Source organism: Pelmatolapia mariae, linkage group LG23 (genome assembly GCF_036321145.2).
Source record: "Pelmatolapia mariae isolate MD_Pm_ZW linkage group LG23, Pm_UMD_F_2, whole genome shotgun sequence".
Lineage (NCBI taxonomy): Eukaryota > Metazoa > Chordata > Actinopteri > Cichliformes > Cichlidae > Pelmatolapia > Pelmatolapia mariae.
In genome coordinates, this window is record NC_086246.1 from 19,336,352 (window position 1) to 19,362,765 (window position 26,414).

At 41.1% G+C, this 26,414-nt stretch overlaps 1 long non-coding RNA gene across 1 annotated transcript in view; it reads left to right on the forward strand.

Annotated features, from left to right (window-relative positions):
• Positions 1–2,475: 2,475 nt before the first annotated feature.
• The window catches only part of LOC135932329 (uncharacterized), a 39,165-nt gene continuing 15,226 nt past the window's right edge, over positions 2,476–26,414 (forward strand). The window contains exons 1-2 of the long non-coding RNA XR_010573420.1: positions 2,476–2,586; positions 14,110–14,160. This is a non-coding gene — a long non-coding RNA (uncharacterized LOC135932329). The remainder of the gene's footprint in view (positions 2,587–14,109; positions 14,161–26,414) is intronic.

Genomic DNA, 26,414 nt, shown 5'->3' on the forward strand with positions numbered 1-26,414 from the left:
AAGTTTTCAGTAATGAATGAATTTCCATGGATGTTTCCTGTACCATCTGCAACAGCTTCATAACAGCCACTACATCCCTACAAGTCAGGGAGAATAACTCTGAAAATGAAATATAATATTGTAGAGTCACTACTTAGTGGGCAGAGGACAGTTATCACTTTGCTGGATGCTTTAAAGTCACATGTTCTTTATTTGCTGTATGTAGATTAACAGGATATTAACAGATTTACAGCTTTCATTAGACTTCATATGATAATCAACAGTGAAGTGTTTCTCTTGTCAGTGTTTATTTTTACTCATTGAATTATCTCTGTTCACATAATATGCTGAACTCATCTCATGTTTCTTCAAATACGGCATCACTTGTCCAGCTGTCAAACTCTGAAAGATTTAAAGTTTCACCACTGAGCACTTTGAATGGTTATTCTTTTATTTAAAAGCACTTATTCTAGCTGCATCAACAATACAACAATAAACAGTGACTTCAACATTAGTTTATCAAAATATATTTAGGGGGAAATGTTTCTACACCCCTCATGTAAACGTTACACCTCCAAATAGGAGAAATAATCAGAGGCATAATCATTGTCTTGATAATAATGACCATGAAAATGAAACTAGGCCTACCTTTAGTTCAGCACACTCAGTGTTACATAAAGACATGCGAACATCCCATCATCCATTCTGGAGCCTACTTTTAAAAAAGCGAGCTGTTTATTCTGGCTGAGTAGCAAACAGAACCAACCATGAAAACCTAAACTGGGAAAACACTTGGAAACCTAGAACACTGGGAACATGGAGGCACAGGGGGTAGGTGAACAGACACTCTAACAAAGGACAGAGGAAAACAGAGACAATATATACACTGAGGGGTGATCAGGGAAGTGGCACATTTTGAACCCCTTAGTACCAACCGAGTAGCAATAATACTCAGGTAAACATCACAGCTTGCCTGAGTATTAACATGCTGAACATGTCCGTCTCTTTATGAGAACAGTGTACCTCTCCTCTGATGGTTGACTCCAGCAGAACAGTGTGCCGTGTCACAAATCTTAGATCATCTTAAACTGTTTTCTTGAACATGACAGTGAGGTCAGTGTACTCTAATGGCCACTGTAGTCAGCAGATCTCAGTCTAATAGAGCACCTTTTTAAGGTGATATAGGAATCATGGATGTGCTGATGGGCTCATAACTTGATGGAGCAAATCTGAACACAGAGTTACAAAGTGCTTCAGAGTTTGAATGAAAGCCATGCGTTAAAAATAACTTTACATTTTCAAATCAACCATACAGTCAGACATTTATACTAAAATACACACATGCTATGACCTGCTTTGGTCATCAGCCAATCACCTTGAAGTTAATTTAACTCCCAACATTCACAGTTTGGTTTGTATTCTTTTCTTAAGTCAAGCTTAAGAGAACCGGTTGTGGCGTTCAACCTGCATACTATTATTAAGATGATATGAGCTGTATGAAGTAAACAGAGATAAACATGCCAATTAAAAGCGAAACAAACTCATAATTAACTTTAATTAACCAGTTTTTACCCAGCAAACAACAACTGGAGCACAGCCAAAAGATCTGGTTTGAGCTGTTAGATCTTTGACTCAAGGAGTGTCAGAGCACAGACATGCTGTGTATTCAGATGCTTCAATTCTGGCTAAACATTATTGATGAATCATTAGTTTGAAAGGGCGAGTCTCTCCTGGAAGTCACTCATTGTGTTGCCACGTGAATGTGTGTTTGTCACCTCTGCAGGCCTGGATCATGAGTCCGTGAAGCAGGTGTGAATATTGGAACGTCACTTTGGTAAAGGCACAAAAATTGCCACACAGCCCCCTCACTTCTGATGTCACAAACCTTAGTAGGGGGAGGGGATTTCCAAACCTGTTCATCCATCTGCTAGTAAATGCTATACTGGCACAGGACCCAGATGAGAAGCTGAATCATTGCTCTCGCTGGGAGAAAGACCTGATGAATCTATGAAAACACAGCGCTAGATTTAATTTTTATTTCATTTTCTTTATTCTTTTTAATATTGCACAGAGCTGCATTCATGCTACAGTGCCTCTGTGTTTTGGCCCTGAGGTGCAGTCGGAGCCGTGCCATATGAGGGGATTAGCCATGTACAGAGGGAGCGTATCAGACTGTCTCCCAGACAAACTACAGAAAACACACCCTTGTCTTTGAAATCACCTGGCATGGCGGGGGTCTGCCTTCTCATTCAGCACTCAGAGGCTGGTTAGCAATGGGTCTGCCTGGAGGAGCCCAGTCTGTGTCTTTTTCTCCCATTATTGCTCTTTGTCTACACGGACAGGGCGCTGAGTGACTTATAAGGAGAAGCTGCATGAGTTGGCATCACGCCTGCTGTGCCCTAATCTGCTTGGGGAACTGTTACACATGCACACACACACACATGCAGAGAGCAGAGGTAAGTCTTAACCAGTAACACAGACAACCAGAAGGCAGGGGTGGAGGTCCATCAGTGACCAGCTTCATCCGCCCGCATTACCACAGCTGGAGTCTGCACATGCAGGGTTAACCTTGAACAGGAAACCTTGTAGTGTACAACGTTTAGAAAAGTGCGTATTTCTCTTTTGTTCTGTGGTTTTGGTATTTTGGCTACATATTTTGTTTTTTGTACATATTTTTATAAATCTTTATGTTTATTTACTTTTAAATGTTTTTAAATATATTTTATATATATGTTACATTTACATTTTTGTGCAGTTTTTTGCATCTGTTTTTGTATTTTGGTATCTTTGCCTGTCTGATAAATTCAGGGCTACACCCTTTCTATAGACAAAGAGCTTACCTTGGAGCCTTCAGCTTCTTCTTTAGTACTTTCATAGGTGGATGTAGGAAGTAACAATAATATGTGATGATAATCTGTGTACATGAAGTAATCTTATAATAATAGTAATAATGGATGTGTTCTTGTCAGGAAAATGCTTGTGCAGAGGTTTCATTATGCTTGTCATTATTCTTATTACCGCCACAGCTCTGCCTCGCAGTGACACTTTAGTTGCAGTTTTGAGGCTCATTTGTGTACAATCATAAAGACTTTCCTCGCAGTGAGCTGTGATCTCAACTACTGAGCTGATGGATGCTATAATTACAGCTGGATACTTTTTTCTCTTTCGTAAAGTGTTTGTTTGAACAGACTCATTCATTATTAATTGTTTTACATATTTTGTCTTTTATGAACGTCAACAAAAACACTGCTTAATCCCATTATCCAACAGATAACCACCCATTTTTCAATGCAGTGATATGCTTGAATTAAACTATTAAAATAACTAAACAATTAAAAACACTGTAATTAGTACTTTTAGCAATATGATAGATGCCTTTTGTTATATATTTTTTAACATCAGCATGGTAAAGGACTTATTTAGAAGAGACTGCTAATTTATATGCTAAAATGTGATTTTCTTCTTGGCCAAGATGGTGAAAACACTTTATTATCCTCTAATAGATTTTTCTAAATGCTTGGTGATCATAGTACCCAAAATGAGCTGCATCAGGTCCTGCCTGCATCAGGAGATACACTAGCTGACTGTTTCCTCTCAGCTGTAAAAGGCTGATGATTTACGAAACAGACACCACGGCGTTTAAATAGATGAGGCTTAAAATAAGAAATACTTTACTCTCTGAACATTGTTCCTTGTTTACATTCATCCATTTAGTTTTCGCTGGTCTTAATCAAGATCTTAAGAAGAGATATTGTTAGAACCTAGAAAGAGAAGGAGCAATTCAGACTTTAAGTTTGGAATACGCATTGGACAGAAGAAAGTGGCACACCTATTCATCTTCAAACAGGTTTGACTGACAGGTTAAAAGCTTACAAGACAAGATGCTGAAACGTTACATAGTGTGTGTGTGTGTGTGTGTGTGTGTGTGTGTGTGTGTGTGAGAGAGAGAGAGAGAGAGAGAGAGAGAGAGAGAGAGAGAGAGAGTAAGAGAGAGTAAGAGAGAAGCTGAGCTTTATTCAGAGTGATTTGAAACAAACTGCAGCAATAGGGGCAAACTAGCGCACAGTTATGTTTACGTGAGCGTTATTTTGTATGCATTTGTACAGTTCGATTACTGTGAGAATACATTGACAGCATTTAACTCTAATAACAGGCATTTGTACCAGTAAGCATGAAAAAGTAGGGAAAAGAACTAGTATGTAAGCACTGACTGGTACTGTAAAGTATGTGTATATAGGGCAATCGTGGCTCAAGAGTTCGCAGTTCGTCCTGTAATTGGAAGGTTGCCGGTTTGAGCCCCAGCTCCGACAGTCTCGGTCGTTGTGTCCTTGGGCAAGACACTTCACCCATTGCCTACTGGTGGTGGTCAGAGGGCCCGGTGGCGCCAGTATCCGGCAGCCTCGCCTCTGTCAGTGCACCCCAGGGTGGCTGTGGCTACAATGTAGCTTGCCATCACCAGTGTGTGAATGGGTGAATGACTGAATGTAGTGTAAAGCGCTTTGGGGTCCTTGGGGACTGAGTAAAGTACTATACAAATACAGGCCATTTACCGTGTGTGTGTTTATGTTCGAGTGTATGAATAAATGAATCAGTTTTAAACAGTTGCAATTTAAACAGTAGAAAAGTGGCACTATATTTATATATTTATAAAGAATTTCAAACAACAATTATTTGAAGCTCAAAGCAGGTTTATTTAATATCCAGCTTATTTCCAATTAGTTCCGAATTCACCTTGAATTCAATTCAATTTAATTTTATTGATATAGCAGCAAATCATACCACCAGTCACTTCAAGGCTGTATGTATTATTGTAAGGTAGACCCTACAATAATACATACAGAGAACCCAACAATCATATGATCCCCTATGAGCAAGCACTGTGGCGACAGTGGGAAGGAAAAACTCCCTTTTTACAGGAAGAAACCTCCAGCAGAACCAGGCTCAGGTAGGGGCGGCCATCTGCTGCGACCAGTTGGGGTGAGAGAAAGAAGGCATTTGTTGTAGGTCTGATTGAAGGACTGATGTGATGGTAAGTTGTCTGCTGCTCTGCTTTGAATATTGAAAGACTAGTTGATGGATTTCAAGCCAAATTGTGCCCAAGTTTAAGACCATATTCATTGGTTGTTTTTGTTGATGTTATTGTTTTGGGCTTTTTTTCCACAAGAATTTCTAGCTCCCCTAGAATTTTGGCCACCCAAACAATCGGACGATTGCTGAGAAAGCACAAGGTTTCCTCCCCCTGTGCTATTCATATCGGTGCAGGGGGTTCTCCTTGAGAGGTCAGGGTCGAAAAAGGGATGCTTCAGAACCTCCGAGGGGGTTATGCGCTGATTTGCATCCAAGGCCAACATTTCTTTGATTAGCCTTACAAATAATGGTTGGCCATTTTCAGGTCCTCGCCTAACCTTCAGTAGTTGTTCGAGGTCATCAAGACGCTTAAGTTTTATCAATCGAGTTTCTTTGGATTGATAATCTGTCTCGTATTGATATTGTTCTTGGGTCTTAAATGTCCAGCGCTGTTCGTTGAAGTTATCCTCGATGAAATAGCAATCAGTGTACAAGCCAGACTCTAGAAGATGATCTGGTAGCTGACCCTGAGTTTCAATTATGAATTTCAAAACATCATAATCGTCTTCCCCAGGATAGAGAGGCACCCCTGTTGCAAGCTCCACAGCTACCAGCCCCAGAGACCACATGTCAATTGCTTCATCATATGGAATGCCAAGCATAACCTCAGGTGCAATATAACCAATCGTCCCCACACGGTCACCAGGAATCAGTGCAGAAGCAGGACATGCTAAGCCAAAGTCTATAAGTTTGACTTTGACAGGAGACTCATGGCGCTTTACAACCATGATGTTTCCAGGTTTGAGGTCAGCATGCACTATTCCCACAGAACCCAGGTGGAACAGAGCATTTGCAAGCTGATGCAAAATTGGCCTGAGTTCTCTTATTGGGAGACCTTGGTTATTCCGGTCCCCTATGTAGTCTGACAGGCGTTGGTCGAGGAGTTCAAAATTTAAGCAAATGCGCTCTCCATCGAGGAAATAGCCGTTCCATTCGACAATGTTGCACCTGTCTGGATCCAAGCGTCGCAGCTGCTCCAGGACGAAAATTTCCTGATTTGCCTGTAGCAGAATTTCAGGGTCGCTCTTGTTGACTTTAATAGCCACAGTTTGGTTGTTTTTTGTATCGCGACATCTGGTTACAACACCAAAGCCTCCTTCTCCAAGGAAAGCCTCCACCACGTGGTGATCTCCCAAAATGGTCCCTTCCGTTATTTCAAGATCATCTTCAGAGGAAGATGGGTTGGCTGAGGTGTTGACATGTCCTTTTTGAGGAAATTCAACTGAGTTTTGGAAACTGCAGTTGAATTTTTGCGATCCATGACTTTTCCAGCTTGAAGGCTGCTGAGAGAGCACAAGGTTTCCTCCCCCTGTGCTATTCATGTCAGTGCAGGGGGCTCTCCTTGAGAGGCCTGTGTCGAAAAAAGGATGCTTCAGAACCTCTGAGGGTGTTATGCGCTGATTTGCATCCAAGGCCAACATCTGTTTGATTAGCCTTACAAATAATGGTTGGCCATTTTCAGGTCCTCGCCTAACCTTCAGTAGTTGTTCGAGGTCATCTAGACACTTAAGTTTTATCAATCGAGTTTCTTTGGATTGATACTCTGTCTCGTCTTGAAATTGTTCTTGGGTCTTAAATGTCCAGCGCTGTTCGTTGTTGTTATCCTCGATGAAATAGCAATCAGTGTACAAGCCAGACTCTAGAAGATGATCTGGTAGCTGACCCTGGGTTTCAATTATGAATTTCAAAACATCATAATCGTCTTCCCCAGGATAGAGAGGCACCCCTGTTGCAAGCTCCACAGCTACCAGCCCCAGAGACCACATGTCAATTGCTTCATCATATGGAATGCCAAGCATAATCTCAGGTGCAATATAACCAACCGTCCCCACACGGTCACCAGGAATCAGTGCAGAAGCAGGACATGCTAAGCCAAAGTCTATAAGTTTGACTTTGACAGGAGACTCATGGCGGTTCACAACCATGATGTTTCCAGGTTTGAGGTCAGCATGCACTATTCCCACAGAACCCAGGTGGAACAGAGCATTTGCGAGCTGATGCAAAATTGGCCTGAGTTCTCTTATTGGGAGACCTTGGTTATTCCGGTCCCCTATGTAGTCTGACAGGCGTTGGTCGAGGAGTTCAAAATTTAAGCAAATGCGCTCTCCATCGAGGAAATAGCCGTTCCATTCGACAATGTTGCACCTGTCTGGATCCAAGCGTCGCAGCTGCTCCAGGACGAAAATTTCCTGATTTGCCTGTAGCAGAATTTCAGGGTCGCTCTTGTTGACTTTAATAGCCACAGTTTGGTTGTTTTTTGTATCGCGACATCTGGTTACAACACCAAAGCTTCCTTCTCCAAGGAAAGCCTCCACCACGTGGTGATCTCCCAAAATGGTCCCTTCCGTTATTTCAAGACTCTCTTCAGAGGAAGATAAGTTGGCTGAGGTGTTGTAGTATCCTTTTTGAGGAAATTCAACTGAGTTTTGGAAACTGCAGTTGAATTTTTGCGATCCATGACTTTTCCAGCTTGAAGGCTGCTGAGAGAGCACAAGGTTTCCTCCCCCTGTGCTATTCATGTCAGTGCAGGGGGCTCTCCTTGAGAGGTAAGGGTCGAAAAAGGGATGCTTCAGAACCTCTGAGGGTGTTATGCGCTGATTTGCATCCAAGGCCAACATTTCTTTGATTAGCCTTACAAATAATGGTTGGCCATTTTCAGGTCCTCGCCGAACCTTCAGTAGTTGTTCGAGGTCATCAAGACGCTTAAGTTTTATCAATCGAGTTTCTTTGGATTGATAATCTGTCTCGTATTGATATTGTTCTTGGGTCTTAAATGTCCAGCGCTGTTCGTTGTTGTTATCCTTGATGAAATAGCAATCAGTGTACAAGCCAGACTCTAGAAGATGATCTGGTAGCTGACCCTGAGTTTCAATTATGAATTTCAAAACATCATAATCGTCTTCCCCAGGATAGAGAGGCACCCCTGTAGCAAGCTCCACAGCTACCAGCCCCAGAGACCACATGTCAATTGCTTCATCATATGGAATGCCAAGCATAACCTCAGGTGCAATATAACCAATCGTCCCCACACGGTCACCAGGAATCAGTGCAGAAGCAGGACATGCAATGCCAAAGTCTATAAGTTTGACTTTGATGGGAGACTCATGGCGCTTTACAACCATGATGTTTCCAGGTTTGAGGTCAGCATGCACTATTCCCACAGAACCCAGGTGGAACAGAGCATTTGCAAGCTGATGCAAAATTGGCCTGAGTTCTCTTATTGGGAGACCTTGGTTATTCCGGTCCCCTATGTAGTCTGACAGGCGTTGGTCGAGGAGTTCAAAATTTAAGCAAATGCGCTCTCCATCGAGGAAATAGCCGTTCCATTCGACAATGTTGCACCTGTCTGGATCCAAGCGTCGCAGCTGCTCCAGGACGAAAATTTCCTGATTTGCCTGTAGCAGAATTTCAGGGTCGCTCTTGTTGACTTTAATAGCCACAGTTTGGTTGTTTGTTGTATCGCAACATCTGGTTACAACACCAAAGCCTCCTTCTCCAAGGAAAGCCTCCACCACGTGGTGATCTCCCAAAATGGTCCCTTCCGTTATTTCAAGATCATCTTCAGAGGAAGATGGGTTGGCTGAGGTGTTGACATGTCCTTTTTGAGGAAATTCAACTGAGTTTTGGAAACTGCAGTTGAATTTTTGCGATCCATGACTTTTCCAGCTTGAAGGCTGCTGAGAGAGCACAAGGTTTCCTCCCCCTGTGCTATTCATGTCAGTGCAGGGGGCTCTCCTTGAGAGGCCTGTGTCGAAAAAAGGATGCTTCAGAACCTCTGAGGGTGTTATGCGCTGATTTGCATCCAAGGCCAACATCTGTTTGATTAGCCTTACAAATAATGGTTGGCCATTTTCAGGTCCTCGCCTAACCTTCAGTAGTTGTTCGAGGTCATCTAGACACTTAAGTTTTATCAATCGAGTTTCTTTGGATTGATACTCTGTCTCGTCTTGAAATTGTTCTTGGGTCTTAAATGTCCAGCGCTGTTCGTTGTTGTTATCCTCGATGAAATAGCAATCAGTGTACAAGCCAGACTCTAGAAGATGATCTGGTAGCTGACCCTGGGTTTCAATTATGAATTTCAAAACATCATAATCGTCTTCCCCAGGATAGAGAGGCACCCCTGTTGCAAGCTCCACAGCTACCAGCCCCAGAGACCACATGTCAATTGCTTCATCATATGGAGTGCCAAGCATAATCTCAGGTGCACAATAACCAATTGTCCCCACAGCACCACCAGCAATCACTGCAGAAGTGTTACATGCGATGCCAAAGTCTATAAGTTTGACTTTGACGGGAGACTCATGGCGGTTCACAACCATTATGTTGACAGGTTTGAGGTCAGCATGCACTATTCCCACAGAACCCAGGTGGAACAGAGCATTTGCAAGCTGATGCAAAATTGGCCTGAGTTCTCTTATTGGGAGACCTTGGTTATTCCGGTCCCCTATGTAGTCCGACAGGCTTTGGTCCAGGAGTTCAAAATTTAAGCAAATACGCTCTCCATCGAGGAAATAGCCGTTCCATTCGACAATGTTGCACCTGTCTGGATCCAAGCGTTGCAGTTGCTCCAGGATTAAAATTTCCTGTTTTGCCTGTAGCAGAATTTCAGGGTCGCTCTTGTTGACTTTAATAGCCACAGTTTGGTTGTTTTTTGTATCGCGACATTTGGTTACAACACCGAAGCTTCCTTCTCCAAGGAAAGCCTCCACCACGTGGTGATCTCCCAAAATGGTCCCTTTAGATATTTCAAGCTCATCTGAGCCGAAGGATGGGTTGGCTGACATGGTGTAATGTGTCTGTTTGCGCAGTGAATTGGTGAGAAAGAAAACCGAACTTGTTTTGGTTTCTCCCGTAAAATGCTCTCAAAACTTCTCCAAAGGGTTTTAGTTGCTGCAGGTCAATGTCCGTTAAGCATAAAGTATAATAGGTGAGCGCTTGTATTTAAGGGTTTTGGGATCAAAGCAAAGTTACCGCGTCAGAAAGGATCAAAGCAAAGTTACCGTGTCACAAGGGATGAAAGGGTTCTAATATCTGCGCATGCGCACACACTTGTTTGCTTGTGTAATATTGTTCACAGTAAATTTAACCCTAATCAATTTAATATCAGTCAATCAAAGAAAATGCTAGTTTTGGAGAGTTTTAAAATGACGAAACTGACAGTTAAAACATTTTTTGTTCGTGTATTTGTATTTATTTTTTCGGGTTTTTTTTTTGCATACCATGTCAAGCTTTTCTGTATATAGTCATGTCGTAGATTTCGGAGCAAACAAGAATTTAAATGTTCTATTTTATTTTAACAATCATCAGCTTCATATCCAGGTTTGGTACGGGTGCTTGAAATCCTTGAAAAATCTTGGATTTTAATATTGTAATGCGTTGATTTCGGATTTTGTGCTTAAAACTTCTTGAAACTGTAAATGTATTTCATTCACCACAAATAACTATCTGAATAGTTTTCTTATCAGATAGAGAAATAAAATGAGTCGCAAAGTCTAAAAGCAACATTTCTCTGCCTGGGCTGCCTCGTACCTCTGCACGTCAGTCTGTTTCAATGTGTGACCCCCCACCCCCTCCCCGAGCAGTCGGGGGTGAGTGCACTAACGTGCCTGGAGGTTGCCGGTTTAATGAGTGTTTGCTGGAAAACGAAAAATACAAGAAGGAGTCTTCAAGAAGGATTTGTACGTTTTCACAACGGGGGAGTTTGCGTAAGTCCTAGTAAATAATTTTCTCGAGTGTGTACGTTACACACGTTATTTTTTAAAATTGGTATTATTGTTTTGCTAGCTAGCAAACTCGCGGGATAAATGATTGAAATGCACTCAGTGCGATACAATACGGTGCCGCTATTATACCAGTTAGTTATTGCATGGTAACTTGTAGAATATGCTGTGAATTTAACTAAGATTACACAGCAGTAGCAGTAATACGAGTTACTTCCCTCAAGTGAAAGCTTTAAACGTTAGCCCGATGCTTAACTAGCCAACTTAAGGCTTTCTGATTGAAGGCTAAAAGCGACGTTGTCACCAAGTAAATAGGATGTTGATTATATTTTTGTGTATTGCTGCAGCTTTTTCAAGTATTAACCTGGTGTCTTTGGGAACACCTTAGGGGGAAATAATGGTAATATGACTGAACCATATGGGAACAAAGAAAAGCCACTTTTTTGTGCTACCGAAGTTTCCTCGCTTTTATTCAAAATCTGTTTTATCATTAAACAACTTAAACATAATGGCTTCAAGCTCACATTGAGGCCTGTGGGGCACTATCAGCCACTGAGACAGTAGACAAATGACTGTTTCATACTTTAAGGCTGCCTGTTTATTTAAAGGAGATGAACAGTACATTATAACTGTACATAATAATATCACAGATGATAGATTAAATAAATAGGTTTTTGAAAGACGCTTGTGCATTCTTAAAGTCTAAAGTGTTGAATTGATCTGAGTATGTCATCTGTTCAAAGGCTCTCCCAGTCAGTTCTGTTCTCTATGCCTGTCTTACTGTACATGATGTTATTAGCACAAACACTTTAAAGGTGATAATTTAGGACTACAACAATAACACAGACTGCAATGTAGTTAAGCATCTTACAGTTAGTTTTGAATGAATGAACTTAAAAAAACAACACAAGCAAAGATCTGTCTCCTCCTATTTTTTGTGTCACATAAGAAAGAAGCATCAATATTTGATGTGAAGACATTAATTTGGCCTTTCACATGGTTTTACTGAGGTGATGCGAAGTGAAATATGCATCCTTTTTATGGTAATGTGCTGGAAAAGTTTGAAAATGGACATTGAACGTGCTTACAAAGTGCTTGAATTTGACCCTGAAAGGTGTATGAACCCATAAAAAAGTCACACTTGGAGTAAAAACCTCTCATAGCAAGTTAATCATATTAAATTGATTGGATGCTTTCAGCACAAAATGTAGCCACACAGTCAGGACAGCGTCTGATTTACAGTCATGGGTAAACATGTTTATGCAGTACATAGTAACAGTGTGGCTGAGTCCTCTGGTTCAAATCAGTTCCAGTACATTTGGAGATGTAGGTCTTAACCTTTCACATGCATCAGGAAGGAAAATACAACCAACATTTAAATGTCTTAACTAGATTTATTTTAAGTGTCTTAATGAGCTGCTGCATGTGAAAGTTAGCAACTGTTGATTTTACTGGCCAACAGTTACTCAGTGTTAGCTCATTACTCTTTACTCTGAGTTGTTGGAAGAAATCGTGTCTGTTGTTGGTTAATCTGATTCCTGAGCGCTTGTGTTTGTGCCAAAGATGTTGTTTTGTTTTGTTTGTTTAAATGATGAAGCAGCTCTGCTCTCTATGGTATTTATTTGTTGGAGGGAATGTGTTTTGATCATCCTCATGCTCATCTCCAACATGATGTTCTTATTCTTGGACTCTACCAGACTAGCTTTGCATGATTCACAGTTTAAAAAAATGCTTCTTTATCTTACACCAAGCTCCTCTTTTTCTCCTCTGCCTGAAAAACTGGGGTTTTGGCTTTTTTTCCTTTAAGCTAACTTTACTCTTATTGGTTGATATTAAAAAGACTTGCTATTAATGATCAAGGCTTTTTTAATATCATGGATTGGGTGTTCTTTTTATTCATGCTTTTTTCTGGGGTCTATGATGGATATTTTGGAAGTAAAATTGCATAAATTAAGATCTGATTAAAAATATTAGTCTCACACGTTGCATTAATTTAATTCAATTCAAAATATATTTGGAAAACAAAAATATATGTGCTTATTATTTAGTTTATTTATTACAGAGGAAAAAAACATGACACTCTTCCTCACCACTTCCATTCAACCATGTCCCTCAGGACTCATTTTAAGCTGCGTACAGAAGGATTCAATCAGGCTGCAGAACACACACATGCATCTGCTTCAGTGGCAATGAATGAAAACATCTGGCTGTGTTATTATGCATACTGAAATAGGAAAATAAAATAAGATGAATGAGTTCAGCGCTCTGAGCTGGATGTCTTTCTGAAATACAGCTCTCCTGCCTCTGGTCTTCATGTGAAATGTCTTTACTTGCTCAAATTTAATCTCGTAAAAGTCGATCATAAAACTTATGAAAGTGTGTCTAACTTTCTGGGATCTAACTCATTTTAGATATTTGTTTCTATGTACTGCGTGTGTTATTTGTTATTCAGATGTGAAGTTTAAAAAAGGTTTAGCTGAGTCTTCATTTAATAAATGTTATTTCTGGGGTTTTGTTTTGCTTGCTAATCGTCGATACTGTGACGGTGTGTCACTGTACAGATCCTCCAGGGAAAATGTTTTTGTTTTTCACATTTTGACTGTTGTGATTCATTATTTCCACCTTTCAATCTTTCACGTTTCATTATCTAACGCACACATTATTCTCTGCCACTGTGCTCCTACTTTTTAATTCTTTGAAAAAAACATTTAATCTGCACAGTACTGCCAAAGTGCAGCGATACATTGTGAAGTGCAAAGAAAGAGTCTGGATTTCCATTTCTCATACAGTACTGAGCAAAAGTCTTGAACCACCCCCTCATTTTTTCATGTTTTGCCAGGTCAGTCTGTGTTAACGGTGTTATTAACTGCATTCTTCAACTAAAGAAGTGAGAACAAATGATGTGGGGTTTTGTTTTTTTGCAACAGGCTGCAAGTAAATGTATAAAGATACAATTTGAAATGGTTCTTTGTTAAATTTTCTGGTCCTTTCCGTGACTTAGGTGTCTGTTTATGTTTCAGAGATTAGTGTGAAGGGTCTTAACAGACAAAAACTGGTCAAATACGAGCCCTGGATTAAAAATCAGAAACACTTTCAAAAGCCTGGAGAGCTATTCCTTAATACCACTTTAAAGATTACAGGGAAGTCCGGATCCCTGGAAGCAAATAAAGAAATGAGGGATGGCTCAAGACTTTTGCACAGTGCTGTACATGTCATGTTCCCTGTTTTATAGCTCAGCTCAAACTGACACGTTCTCACTAACTGCTTCTCATTTTCTCCACAGTGAACTTTGACCACTTCCAGATACTGCGGGCCATCGGGAAGCTTTGGAAAGGTAATGCGGCCTCCATTTTTCATGCGACTTGTATATTGTTTGCCCTTAATCACCCACCACAGTCATCATCTCTAAAGAATCAGTGCAAGCTAAGCTAAATGTGCTGGGATTACACTTTAGTTCTCGTGTGCTGCTGTTATTTAATAACAGTTATAAATGCAGCTTATGTAATTATTTCTATAAAGTCAGTTAGAGGAGAGCCAGTTTATATTTCATCTCACTCAATCTAGGTGGGAATTTTGACCCCACGTCTCAGTTTAATTACAGAGCAGCACAATTCTGCGGCTCTATTTGTCATCGCGCTCAATGGTTGGGCTGAATAAAGGCAGGAGAACTTAGCGTGTGTGTGTGTGTGTGCTGCATTTTGTGAAACCAAATTGCCCACAGTTCTTTTCAACCTTGTCACAGGTGCCAATGTCACCGCTGGTGGCCATTGTTGATAAAACCGTCATTTTGGATTAACTTGTGGGCCATTTTTTTTCACCTCCTGCCGAAGAATTCCTTTGTGTACCAATTGAACGTCTGGAAGAGACTTCAGTAATGAATTCAGGACTGTGTGTGTGTGTGTGTGTGTGTGAGTGTGAGAGATACAATTGGGGCTCCAGAGATTGGAATAGTTTATCTTCATTTTAAATCCCAAATATCACTGCTAATATTTGTGTTCATTATACTTGTGTGTCTGCACGCCTGTGCAAATTCTTCTTTGCTCTCTACAAAAACACCTTTTTCCCTCTAAAAACATGTCCCTCTGTAATATGGAAAGTCATTGCCCAATACTGAGTACATTACCATGTGAATTTATGTTAATTTTTACTTATTGCTTTGTTCCCTCGAGCTGCTGTCACTTCCCTTATGATACTGAAGTGGATCCGCAGTAAGCTGAGAAGCATTATTTTTTAGAATAACAATTTACACTCACTCATTTTTCCTTTAGATGAGCTCCACATGTAAATAAGGTTCATTCACATTGTCAGCTTTAAAATTCAAACTTAAAGAGTTTGTAAGTAAACTGGCTGAGATGAGACACAGACGATGCACCGGGTCCTCGTCTGAGTGCTGGCTTTCAGTTGTGCTGTATCTCTTCCCCAGCCATGCACGCACAGACACTGCTACACTTACACAGTGAGACAGATGCTCACAGAGACATCCAGATACATTTTGTTCTTGCTGGAGGTCATCTTGTGTGTGTTTTTTGGCCCACTGTGGCCTCACACGGAGCTCCTGCTGTTTTTTGAACACTTTAACAGCACCAGTCTTTAGCTTCCTGTTGAACACACTTAAGTGGGGGAGGTCTTGATGCATTCTCAATCATCCAGGAAAGTAAATCTCCAAAAGTTGATTCTGTTCATCTGGACGTAGCGTTTTGTGGGAGAAACGTTTCGTCACTCATCCAAGTGACTTCTTCAGTCTCAGCTGACTGCAGGTTTCCCCAAATCTTATAAACAGTACATTTGCATAATGACTGCAACTAGCCCATTGAAGGAACAATGGGCTGGGAGGTCAGTTCCTTCATCATAATTATGCAAATTCTCATGACCATTGATCAACCACTGACCAAAACCCACTGATCAATGGCCATGAGTCCCATTCACAGAGAGTTGAGGAATGGCTGCAATCACAGCATTGTAAGATGGTGAAAGATGTACCCTTAGGCCCCCTCCTCGATTCAGAGATGGTCTTTCCCTTTTCACGTAAATGGCCTCCTTGACTCCGCGCTCAAACCAGCGTTCCTCCCTGTCCAGGATGTGTACACCCTCATCATTGAAAGAGTGTCCACTGGCCTGTAGGTGTAAATAGACTGCAGAGTCCTGGCCTGACGAGGTAGCTCTTCTGTGTTGTGCCATCCGCTTCGCCAGAGGTTGTTTGGTTTCCCCGATGTATAAATCCTGGCAATCCTCCTGGCACTTAACAGCGTACACTATGTTACTCTGTTTGTGTCGGGGGACCCGATCCTTGGGGTGGACCAATTTTTGGCGCAGCGTGTTTTGGGGTTTAAAAGCCACAGAGACTCAGTGTTTTGAAAAAATGCGTCTCAACTGTTCCGATACTCCTGACACGTATGGGATCACTACAGGTTTTCGCTTGGGCAGCGGTTGTCCTTCTCTCCTGGATCGGCTGGAGCTTTCTTTAGGTGCCTTTCCAGCTTTGACAAAAGTCCAGCTGGGATAACCACATTTACTCAGGGCCTTCTTGATGTGCCGTTCTTCTGCCTCCCTGGCCGCTGTGTTAGTGGGGATGGTGTTCGCTCTGTGTTGTAGTGATGGGTCGGTCGCGAACGAAATGGCTCTTAGAGCCGGATCTTTGACGTGAACGACGCGAGCCGGCTCCTTATCGCGAGCCGTGGGGTTTTTTTTTTTTTCTTTCTCTCACCCTCTCTCTCTCGCACTTTTTTTTCTGCTTCACTCCGCACCCGAGCCTTGTGCTTTGCGCTGGGCAGAGGGGGGAGGGGCGGTAGTTACAGTCGCAGTAGCACAGGAACAGAGCAGTAGGGAGAAAGAGAGCCAGGGACAACAACGTCACATTAAAAAGGTATAGTAATCATCCACAACTATTTTCAGTTGCAGATGATAAAGGATTCAGAAAGTTTATTCATGCAGGCCCATATGACAGAGAATATGCATCTTCTTTTTCATATTTTAATTTATATTTAATTGTGTTGTGGTTTGCAGTGTTTTGTGTTGTTTCATTTTAAATTTGTTTAAAAGGACAAAGCTGAAAATTTAAATAGTTAAAAGTTGAACTGTGACTAGTTGGTTTTTGTATTATATGATTTATTTATTACATTTTATGTTGAGTGAATAAATAAAAGTATATTTACGGTGGCCCCTAGAGACAAAGCAGCACGTACAAACCCTGAAGCACGTACATACTCCAAAACACGTAAAAACTCAGAAGCACGTAAAAACTCCGGCTACGTCCACACGTACCCGGGTATTTTTGAAAACGGAGATTTTTCTATGCGTTTGCACCTTTCGTCCACACGTAAACGGCGTTTTCGGTCACCGAAAACGGAGATTTCTAAAAATGCCTGTCAGGGTGGATATTTTCGAAAACTCAGTTTTTGCATTTACGCGTGGATGAGGAAAACGGAGAAAATGCAGCTTCAAAGATGTGCGCCTTTTTTGACGTCACACTGTGCGCCACGTTTTGTTTCGGTAAAATGAATTTCTACAATACTGTTACTGTTAATTGTACTCTCTGCAGTGTTTAAATGCTTACATATACACACACAGTTACTGTCCCTCTACACATACGACTCAGTTCTGCTTCTACGCCCCATCTTTGTTTACTATTTCCCACCGAGGCTTCTAGACTTCTGATTGGCCGACATTTCTACACGTTTAGGAATATATCGGCACCTGTTGCTTTGGCATGCTCCTAGCAGCGTTTTCCTTCATTTCTGCATTTACATGTGGACGGGATTATTTTTTAAAATGAAAACGGAAAATCTCTGTTTTCAAAAATACCCGTGTACGTGTGGACGTAGCCTCAGAAGCACGTAAAAATTCCAAAACATGTACAAAAGACAACAGAAGTGCTCCAGAATGCTAGGCGCAGTGTTGTGCTTTTGTTACCTAGAGGCTACACAAGCCAGCAAGTACCAACGACCGGTGTGTGGTAGTAAGAGGTAAATGAACTTTTTTTTTTTAATTATTTGAATATATATGAGTGCTTGTGTATAAATACACAAACAATACACATATGTTTTCAATTGTGTAATTTAAGTGATCTAGGTAGCTCTGTTTTGGAAGTTCAGTTAACGCTAGAAATGTGTTTTAGAGTTTGTACGTGCTTTTTGGAGTTTGTACGTGTCTCTAGGGGCCACTGTATATATTTATATATAAACATATATAAATAAAACCACTTTTTTTTACATTAGTAATTCCTTTTGTGCATAATTTTATATTATTGTAATAATAAATTAATTAAAGCGACAAAACAACCTGAAGAGCCGGTTCGGAGCCGAAAGAGCCGGCTCTTTTTAGTGAGCCGAGCTGAAAGAGCCGGTTCTCTAAAAAGAGCCGGAAATCCCATCACTACTGTGTTGTAGTGTCCTGATGACACCCAGTTTGTGCTCCAGTGGATGATGAGAGTCAAACCTTAGATACTGATCCGTATGTGTAGGTTTACGGTACACTTCAACTTTTAGATGTCCCCCATTACTGATGGAAATCTCACAGTCTAAGAAGGCTAACCTGCCACTTTTCATATCCTCCATGGTGAATTTGAAGTGTCGGTCCACCGAGTTAATGTGATCCGTGAAATGTAGTACGTCCTGAGATTTGATTTTCACCCAGGTGTCATCCACATATCTGAACCAATGGCTTGGTGGTGTTCCAGGGTAGGATAGCAAAGCCCTCTTTTCCACTTCTTCCATGTACAAATTGGCCACGATGGGTGAAACTGGGGAGCCCATGGCACACCCATGTTTCTGCCTGTAGAACTGACCCTTGTATGTGAAGTAGGTGGAATGAAGACACAATTCCAAAAGCAAACACACTTGGTCGATGCTGAGAGTGGTCCTGTTGCTGAGGTTGGTGTCATCCTGTAATCTCTTACGGACTACCTCCAACGCTTCCGTGACTGGGATGCAAGTGAAGAGAGATGTAACGTCGTACGAGACCATGGTTTCATCTGCCTCCATAATGACATCTCTCACCTTCTCAACAAAATCCAGGGTGTTCTGGATGTGGTGTTCAGAGCTGCCCACCAGCGGGTTGAGGATCGAAGCCAGAAACTTGGAGATGTTATAGGTGACAGTAGTGCTGGGCGATATGACGATATATATCGTGTGGACGATAGAAAAGTGTCTATCGTGCCATTTGTCTTCTATCGTTTCTATCGTTTCTAACCCTAATTTTATAAATTATTACATAAAATATATGTAATGCTCATATGTTCGAATGCTGTTCATAGATTTCAGTTCAGCATTCAACACTATAATCCCCCAACAGCTCACTCAAAAACTGGTCCAGTTGGGGCTCAACACCTCTCTGTGCAACTGGCTGTTGGATTTCCTCACCGGAAGACCTCAAGCAGTACGGGTCGGCAGTAATACATCCAGCACCATCATCTTAAACACGGGGGCCCCGCAGGGATGTGTGCTGAGCCCCCTCCTCTTCACGCTGCTGACCCATGACTGCACTCCATCATACAGCTCCAACCTCTTCATCAAGTTTGCGGACGACACAACGGTGGTGGGTCTCATTAGCAACAGGGATGAGACCAACTACAGAAGTGAGGTGAGACGCCTGGCCACATGGTGTGTTGACAACAATCTCTCTCTGAATGTGGAGAAGACGAAGGAGATTGTTGTGGACTTCAGGAGAATGCACACCCAACATGCTCCTCTGACCATTGACGGAGTGTCTGTGGAGAGAGTGAGCAGCACTAAGTTCTTGGGTGTGCACATCACAGAGGATCTCTCCTGGACGTACAACACCACAGCACTGGCCAAGAAATCACAGCAGCGTCTCTTCTTTCTCCGCAAACTAAGAAGAGCAGGAGCACCAGCCCCCATCATGTACACTTTCTACAGAGGCACCATCGAGAGCATCCTGTCGAGCTGCATCACTGTGTGGTTTGGAGCCTGCAATGCGTCCTGTCATAGAACCCTCCAACGCATAGTGAGAGCTGCAGAGAGGATCATTGGTGTCTCTCTCCCCTCCCTCCAGGACATTTACAGCACCCGTCTCACTAAAAAAGCCCTTTGCATAGCGGCTGATCCCACGCACCCAATGCAAAGCTTCTTCAAGCTGCTGCCGTCAGGGAGGAGACTGCGGAGTCTTCAGGCCAGGACCAGCAGACTGAAGGACAGCTTCATCCATCAGGCTGTCAGGAAGCTTAACTCCCTCCCGATTCTGCCCCCTCTCCCCTCTCTCCTCCACGGTCTCACTGAACTCTGTCACACACACACACACACACACACACACTCTCTGACTCACTCACTGGCCTGCACCAGTTATTAGTCACCTTGTGGAGCATTGGACTGCCATTACCTCATAAGACTTTGTTACACTATCTCCTACCGTACATTACCAAATCTCCATTTGCACTATTTGCCTATTTGCACTACCTTGCCTGGTCTACACCCAATGTCATTTACCGTTACCTGAATATTGTATATTGTATATTGTATAGCTTTTTTTTTTTTGTTATATGTAAAATTGTACTGTATTTATTCAAATTTTACTTTTTTTTTTAAATTTTTAAATTATTTTTATTGCTGCTACTTCATCTAGGGTTTGAGAGTAACGAAATTTCTATTCTCTGTATGTCCTGTACATATGGCAGAATTGACAAATAAAGTTGACTTTGACTTTGACTTTGATCATTAACCCTTTACAACCAGTCGGAGCAGGCACACTCCGTTTTGCCTAACTATTTTTAAATCCCTGTAGAACTGGAACCACATAAGGTAGCGCAATAATTTTTTTTGCATGTGAAACTGTAGGAGTTGTACTTACATCTTATTCCATTAGCTTGTCCTAAGTCACGGTTTCCTTCCACATATAGCTTTGCAAAAATTGCATAAAAAGCACTTCCAGCAACAAAAACATAATATTCCAGACTTGCAACAACAAAAACAATATTCCAGAAACACGCTTTGCCGATCCGATCAGCTGTTCATAACACTTCCTACGTTGGAATATAAGTCAGCGCGAACTATCACATGTCTGCCATTACCTGTCCGAAACCGGAAGTGACGTCATTTTCGCGGAAAATGTAGTTTTTAAAAGGCATGTTTGACTTTATGCTTTTCTGTATCGTTTCTGGGATGCTTAGAAGTCAAATGACACTGTTGGAAATAGTTTATTTTGATGCACATGCTGTTTTTTTTTTGCAAATTTGCATTATAATATTTATTTTCATTTTTCCTGTAGTATATAAAAATTTGTGTAACTCAAAAATAAAACTATGAAGACACTCAAAATAAATTTCTCGTGGTTGGAAACTATTTTGTGCAACTTTTTTGTATTTACAGTTGTGAGGGATAAGCCTCTTAAATTTCTCTAACTAGAAATATATGTAAAAAAAAACAAAACAAAAACGATTTTCAATTTTTTTGTAGTTTATTGCACTGTTTTGCAATTTATGTAGTTACTATGGACTTAATGCATACATATTATTAAAATTTGGGCTATAACGGTTGTATTGATGTATAGCAACTTGAAATGCTCCCACAAATGGCACTACAGCATGTAAAATGTAAAGATAAGCTCTGGTGGACTTGGTTCTATGGTAGGTCTTAAAGGGTTAAATAGCCTGTGGCAAATATATAAGTGTTGTCTTCTCACTATACATACTCTTAACTTTATGCAAGAGAAAATAAAGTATAAAAAAAATATATTTTTCGCAAAGAAACTCCGTCTTGTGGTTTTGCGACATGGTGCTGCTTTACGTGCACCCGGATTTGGGACATGCTTTACGGTAACTCAAAACAAAGACTGCACCCTCTCCACTCGCTGTTTACAGACTGCATACTTTCCAGATGACCACAGGTCAGGTGGTATATCGTGACATATATCATCGTGATATAAAATATATCGTGATATAAAATAATTCATATCGTGATAAATATTTTTTCCACATCACCCAGCACTAGGTGACAGAGTTGATCATGCAGACAATCGGTCTTAAAGGTGCACCCTGTTTATGTATTTTTGGTAAACCATACAGGCTTGGTGTAGATTCCCCTGGGTACAGCCTGTGGTATGAGGTCCGGTCAATAGCCTTGTCTTGTTCTAACTGCTTCAGACAGTCTATCACCCTCTTCCTGTAGCCACTTCCTGGGTCTCGTTTCAGGGGCTCATAAGTATTTTCATCACAGAGTAGTGACAAAATCTTCTCATGATAGTCTTTCTGGTTTACTGGTCCACTGGCCTGTAGGTGTAAATAGACTGCAGAGTCCTGGCCTGACGAGGTAGCTCTTCTGTGTTGTGCCATCTGCTTCGCCAGAGGTTGTTTGGTTTTCCCGATGTATAAATCCTGGCAATCCTCCTGGCACTTAACAGTGTACACTATGTTACTCTGTTTGTGTCGGGGGACCCGATCCTTGGGGTGGACCAATTTTTGGCACAGCGTGTTTTCGGGTTTAAAAGCCACAGAGACCCGGTGTTTTGAATGGGACTCATGGCCATTGATCAGTGGTCTTCTATCAGTCAGTGGTTGTTTGGTTATAAACAACCACTATATGGTTATATGATGGCTATATGATGGCCCAACGGGCCATCATATAGCCCGACGGGCATGGCTGAGATAGATTTTGGTCGCCGGACCGGAGATATCGCTAGCTCCACGACTTCGGGCTAGCGATTTTGCGAGCCCTGGTATTTGACAACTCGGGTTTGTCCCTTGAGTTTGGTTAAGTAGCTTAACCAGAAAAAAAGAGAAAGTGATCAGGTACAAGGACTGGACTGAAAATGGGTGAAAAAGCAGTTAATGTCCAAAGAAAAACTTTAAATGACCTTCAGAAAGTCTAAAGAAAGGTTGCTTAAGAAGGTTGCTGAAAGAGGAAACCAGTGGATAAACAACAGGAGCACGTTTAAGTTTGATCAGCTGTTGTTAGAATTGATTTAATATTACTTTCTAGTATCAGCTGATGTTTGCTGGAGCCACTGGTCATGATATCGATTTGGATATGTGGTGATAGGGAAACTTGTAGATGAAACCAGGAGATGTCCTTACTGAATCATCAGAGCTGAACAGGTGATGGAGAAACAGGTTTACCTTTTAGGTGACATGAATGAGTTGAAGGGAAGTTATGAACTGTTTCTGAGAGACAACTAAAACCAGGATCCTTTGCTATGTAGCTGACAGCTGGTAACTATGCAGGGGCGGCTCTAGCAAAGTTTTGCTAGGGGGTAGGTAGGGCATTAACAGGGAAAGGGAGGTAGGGCTGGGCGATATGACCCCAAATTCATATCTCGATATTTTTTAGCTGGATGGCGATATACGATATATATCGCGATATATTTTTTTTTAAGCCATAAGGTAAGAACAAAAAGAGAGTTCTTAGTCAAAGCTGTGTCCCAGATGTCACACAGGCACTTTTATTAACATACAGCGTAGATGTACATGAAGAAATTACTCAAAAATAAATTATCAGCATTTATTAAATAATAATGCTCCATAAATAAAAGAAAACAATGTTGTTTTTGTGCATAACAAAAAGCTCACAATTGTGCAGTCAAAATGTAAACTAAAAGATGATGAGCATAATAACAAAGACAGACAGATTTCACAGCTGCTCTATTCCCAAGTTCTACTGTGTGACCGACAGCCTGGAGTTTGAAATCCGCTTTGTAACCATGTCTCTTAACAGGTGCCATTTATGGCCCTTATACACACACAATACGGTAATATTACGTTGAAGCACAGTACGTATCACTCCGCGAGGCTCCAGACTACGGTAGCCGTAATGCTCCGACAATCCATCAAGTGGTGCAGCTTCGTAGCTTACCAAAGTCGTACTAAAACATTTTTTGACAGATTGCTGAGCGCCGTGTACCACATAAAATCGGTTCGCGGTCAGTAAGCACAACCAGAATTCATACATAAGGCGCACTGTCGATTTTTGAGAAAATGAAAGGATTTTAGGTCATGCAGCCACTGTAGGCTGCATGTCGTTAGCGCGGTTAGCTCGCTAACACATTGATGCCGTACAGCCCCACGCATGGGGCGATCTGCGGTAACTCGTTAACGGAGATTTGCCGTGTCCATCTTGTCGTTGCCTGCAGGTGAAGCTATGGGGGAGGAGGGGGAGTTGTGTTCAGTGAAGGAGAGGCGAGGCCGAGTAACTTTGCATAGAGACAAAAGTGGACGAAAGAGAGGCGAACTTGCGGCTCCACAAGTATAATTATAACGTAGCATATACTATATCGATATAAACGATATTGTCACATCTTATATCTCGTATGAAAATATATCGATATTTTTAAAAAACTCGATATATTGCCCAGCCCTAAAGGGAGGCACAAAAAATACTTTCTTACTCTCAAATAAAATGACTAACTTTTAATAAATAATTATCTGAATCTTACAACCAAAGTGGTCATCTGTTTAAATGTATAGAAATCCATTATTGTATATAGTAACTATTAACCCTCTGGGGTCGATGGACGTGCCGGCGCATCAAAATCACATGACCAATTTAAGACGACACAGCTACAAGATGCAGCGACTCAGAGTCTGCATTTCAGGTTGGGTCGAAAGTGCGGATTTCGAGCTATACACCAGTTTTTGAATTGTGTCGATGGGCCACGTAAAACCAGAGTTATGATAAAAAACACAGGCAATGTTTTTTTCTGAACAAAACAGTGGTGTTTACAGCGGGAAGAACGGTAAAAACTGCGTTTTCTACAGACAGCGCTAGCTAACACTCTCCGCTTGCGAGTGAAAAAAGAAAAAGAAAAAACACCCCTTCCCTATTGGTGTTAGAGTTTACCATGGTAGCCAATCCAAAAAAATGATATGGCAACATGTGACACTTGGTTGTTTAGGAAGAGGGGACAGTTTTAGGAGTGACACCTGCGACGGAAAGCGGGCGAGCAAAAGAGAGAGAGCGAGTTTTCATATGTGAGACATTAGTGACGTTTAGCGTGTTTGGAGGCTATAGTTAGTGTATTGTGTAGTTATTGTTTTGTATTGTGTGTCAGTTATACTACTGAATTTCACATTTGCTCCAAAAAAGCCACCAAAGGCAGATTCCAGTATAAACGCTGTCTCCACATGGAAAACAGGACTGATGCACCTCCTGCTGTCAGACCTGCAGGGTTTAGGCCTGTGGTGTTCTCCTCTGTCTTATACTGAACACAAACTATTTTTTTGGACTGCCACAAATAATTTGTGTGCCTTCTTATTTGATGCAGAACACCTGATTGTTCTGTAAATAGTTTTAAATGGTTATATAAAAAACGGCTGAGGCCTTGGCTGCATTTTTAGGTAAATAGTACCATATAACTTTGTTGTTTGCAAAACTTGTGCATAAGTTTTAGAAATGTACAATTTCTATTTGCATTTCAAGTTATGAAAATGATTTGTTAAACATGTTTGTGGGTTTTACAGTAAAAAATATAACTTTTTTTCTACTCGGATTTTGAATTTTTTGTCTGAATTTAGATCAGTTGTGCTAATATAGTATGCCAAAATGAAAAAATAACTCAAATTTCAGATATTTGAGGTTGTGTTGAAAATAATGATACCAAACAAGGCAAGATAAACATATTTTAAAGGTGAAATATAGAGGTAAAATCAAAAGTAGTCAAAAAAGGCCAGTTATACCCTGGACCCCAGAGGGTTAAGTCTAATATACACGCTGGTAAGCTATAGTATACTTTTTCCTTTGGGAAGGTGCCATCTGTTCAGTCTGCAAATACCAGAATAGGGAGGATGGTGCAGGTTTAAGTTTATTAGATTGATCAGTGTTGCTGAACTATTAAATATTTTGGGTGTAGTGTATTTTTTGCATACAGGTATAACAGAATAGTATTGTTTTTTAAAACTTGAGTATGAACTTATACAAAATGCAGCAAGATATTTATAAAAAACAGTTTTATTGATTACAAAAAATGCTATATATGGATTCATATCGGTATCAGCAGATATCCAAATTTATGATCGGAATTGGTATCGGACATAAAAAAGTGGTATCGTGCTATCTCTAACTTTTTTTCTTAGGCGCACCAGCACAAAAGTTAGGCGCCCCCATATTTTTCAACCGCACCGCTTAACACTGCAGTTTTACATGTGCACTTTTTTGGGGGGAAAATTGCTGTCCATACAGACAGTATTGATTTGTAAATGATCAACTAACAATGTTGCCAACACAAAGTTCTTTATTTGGAGCACAGTTCTACAAGGAAGATAAGTTACTGAAAAAGTGCTTGTGCTTTGGCACTCTTTGGCAATATTGTAGACAATGTTAAACTTAATCATCATCTCGGCCTCCTCTGACGACCTGTTTGCTTCTGCCTGCCGCTGAAAGGCAGTGGGGAGAGGGGACACTTGGGCAGTGCATTTATCGAGGCATATAATGTGTTTTCTGGATACACTGTGTTTTTTCAGCGTTCAGAGTTTGATGGCTCCATGTCAGAGCACTGGCTATGAATTTCAGAGATTTGAGATGGGAAACTGTTCTTGAAGTACACAGAGAGAGAGAGAGAGAGAGCTGTGCATGAAGTGTGATTTTTATTGTGGTGCAAGCAAAACGGCTAGAGGGAATTAATGACGACATTTTTCAAATGTGAAGGGTA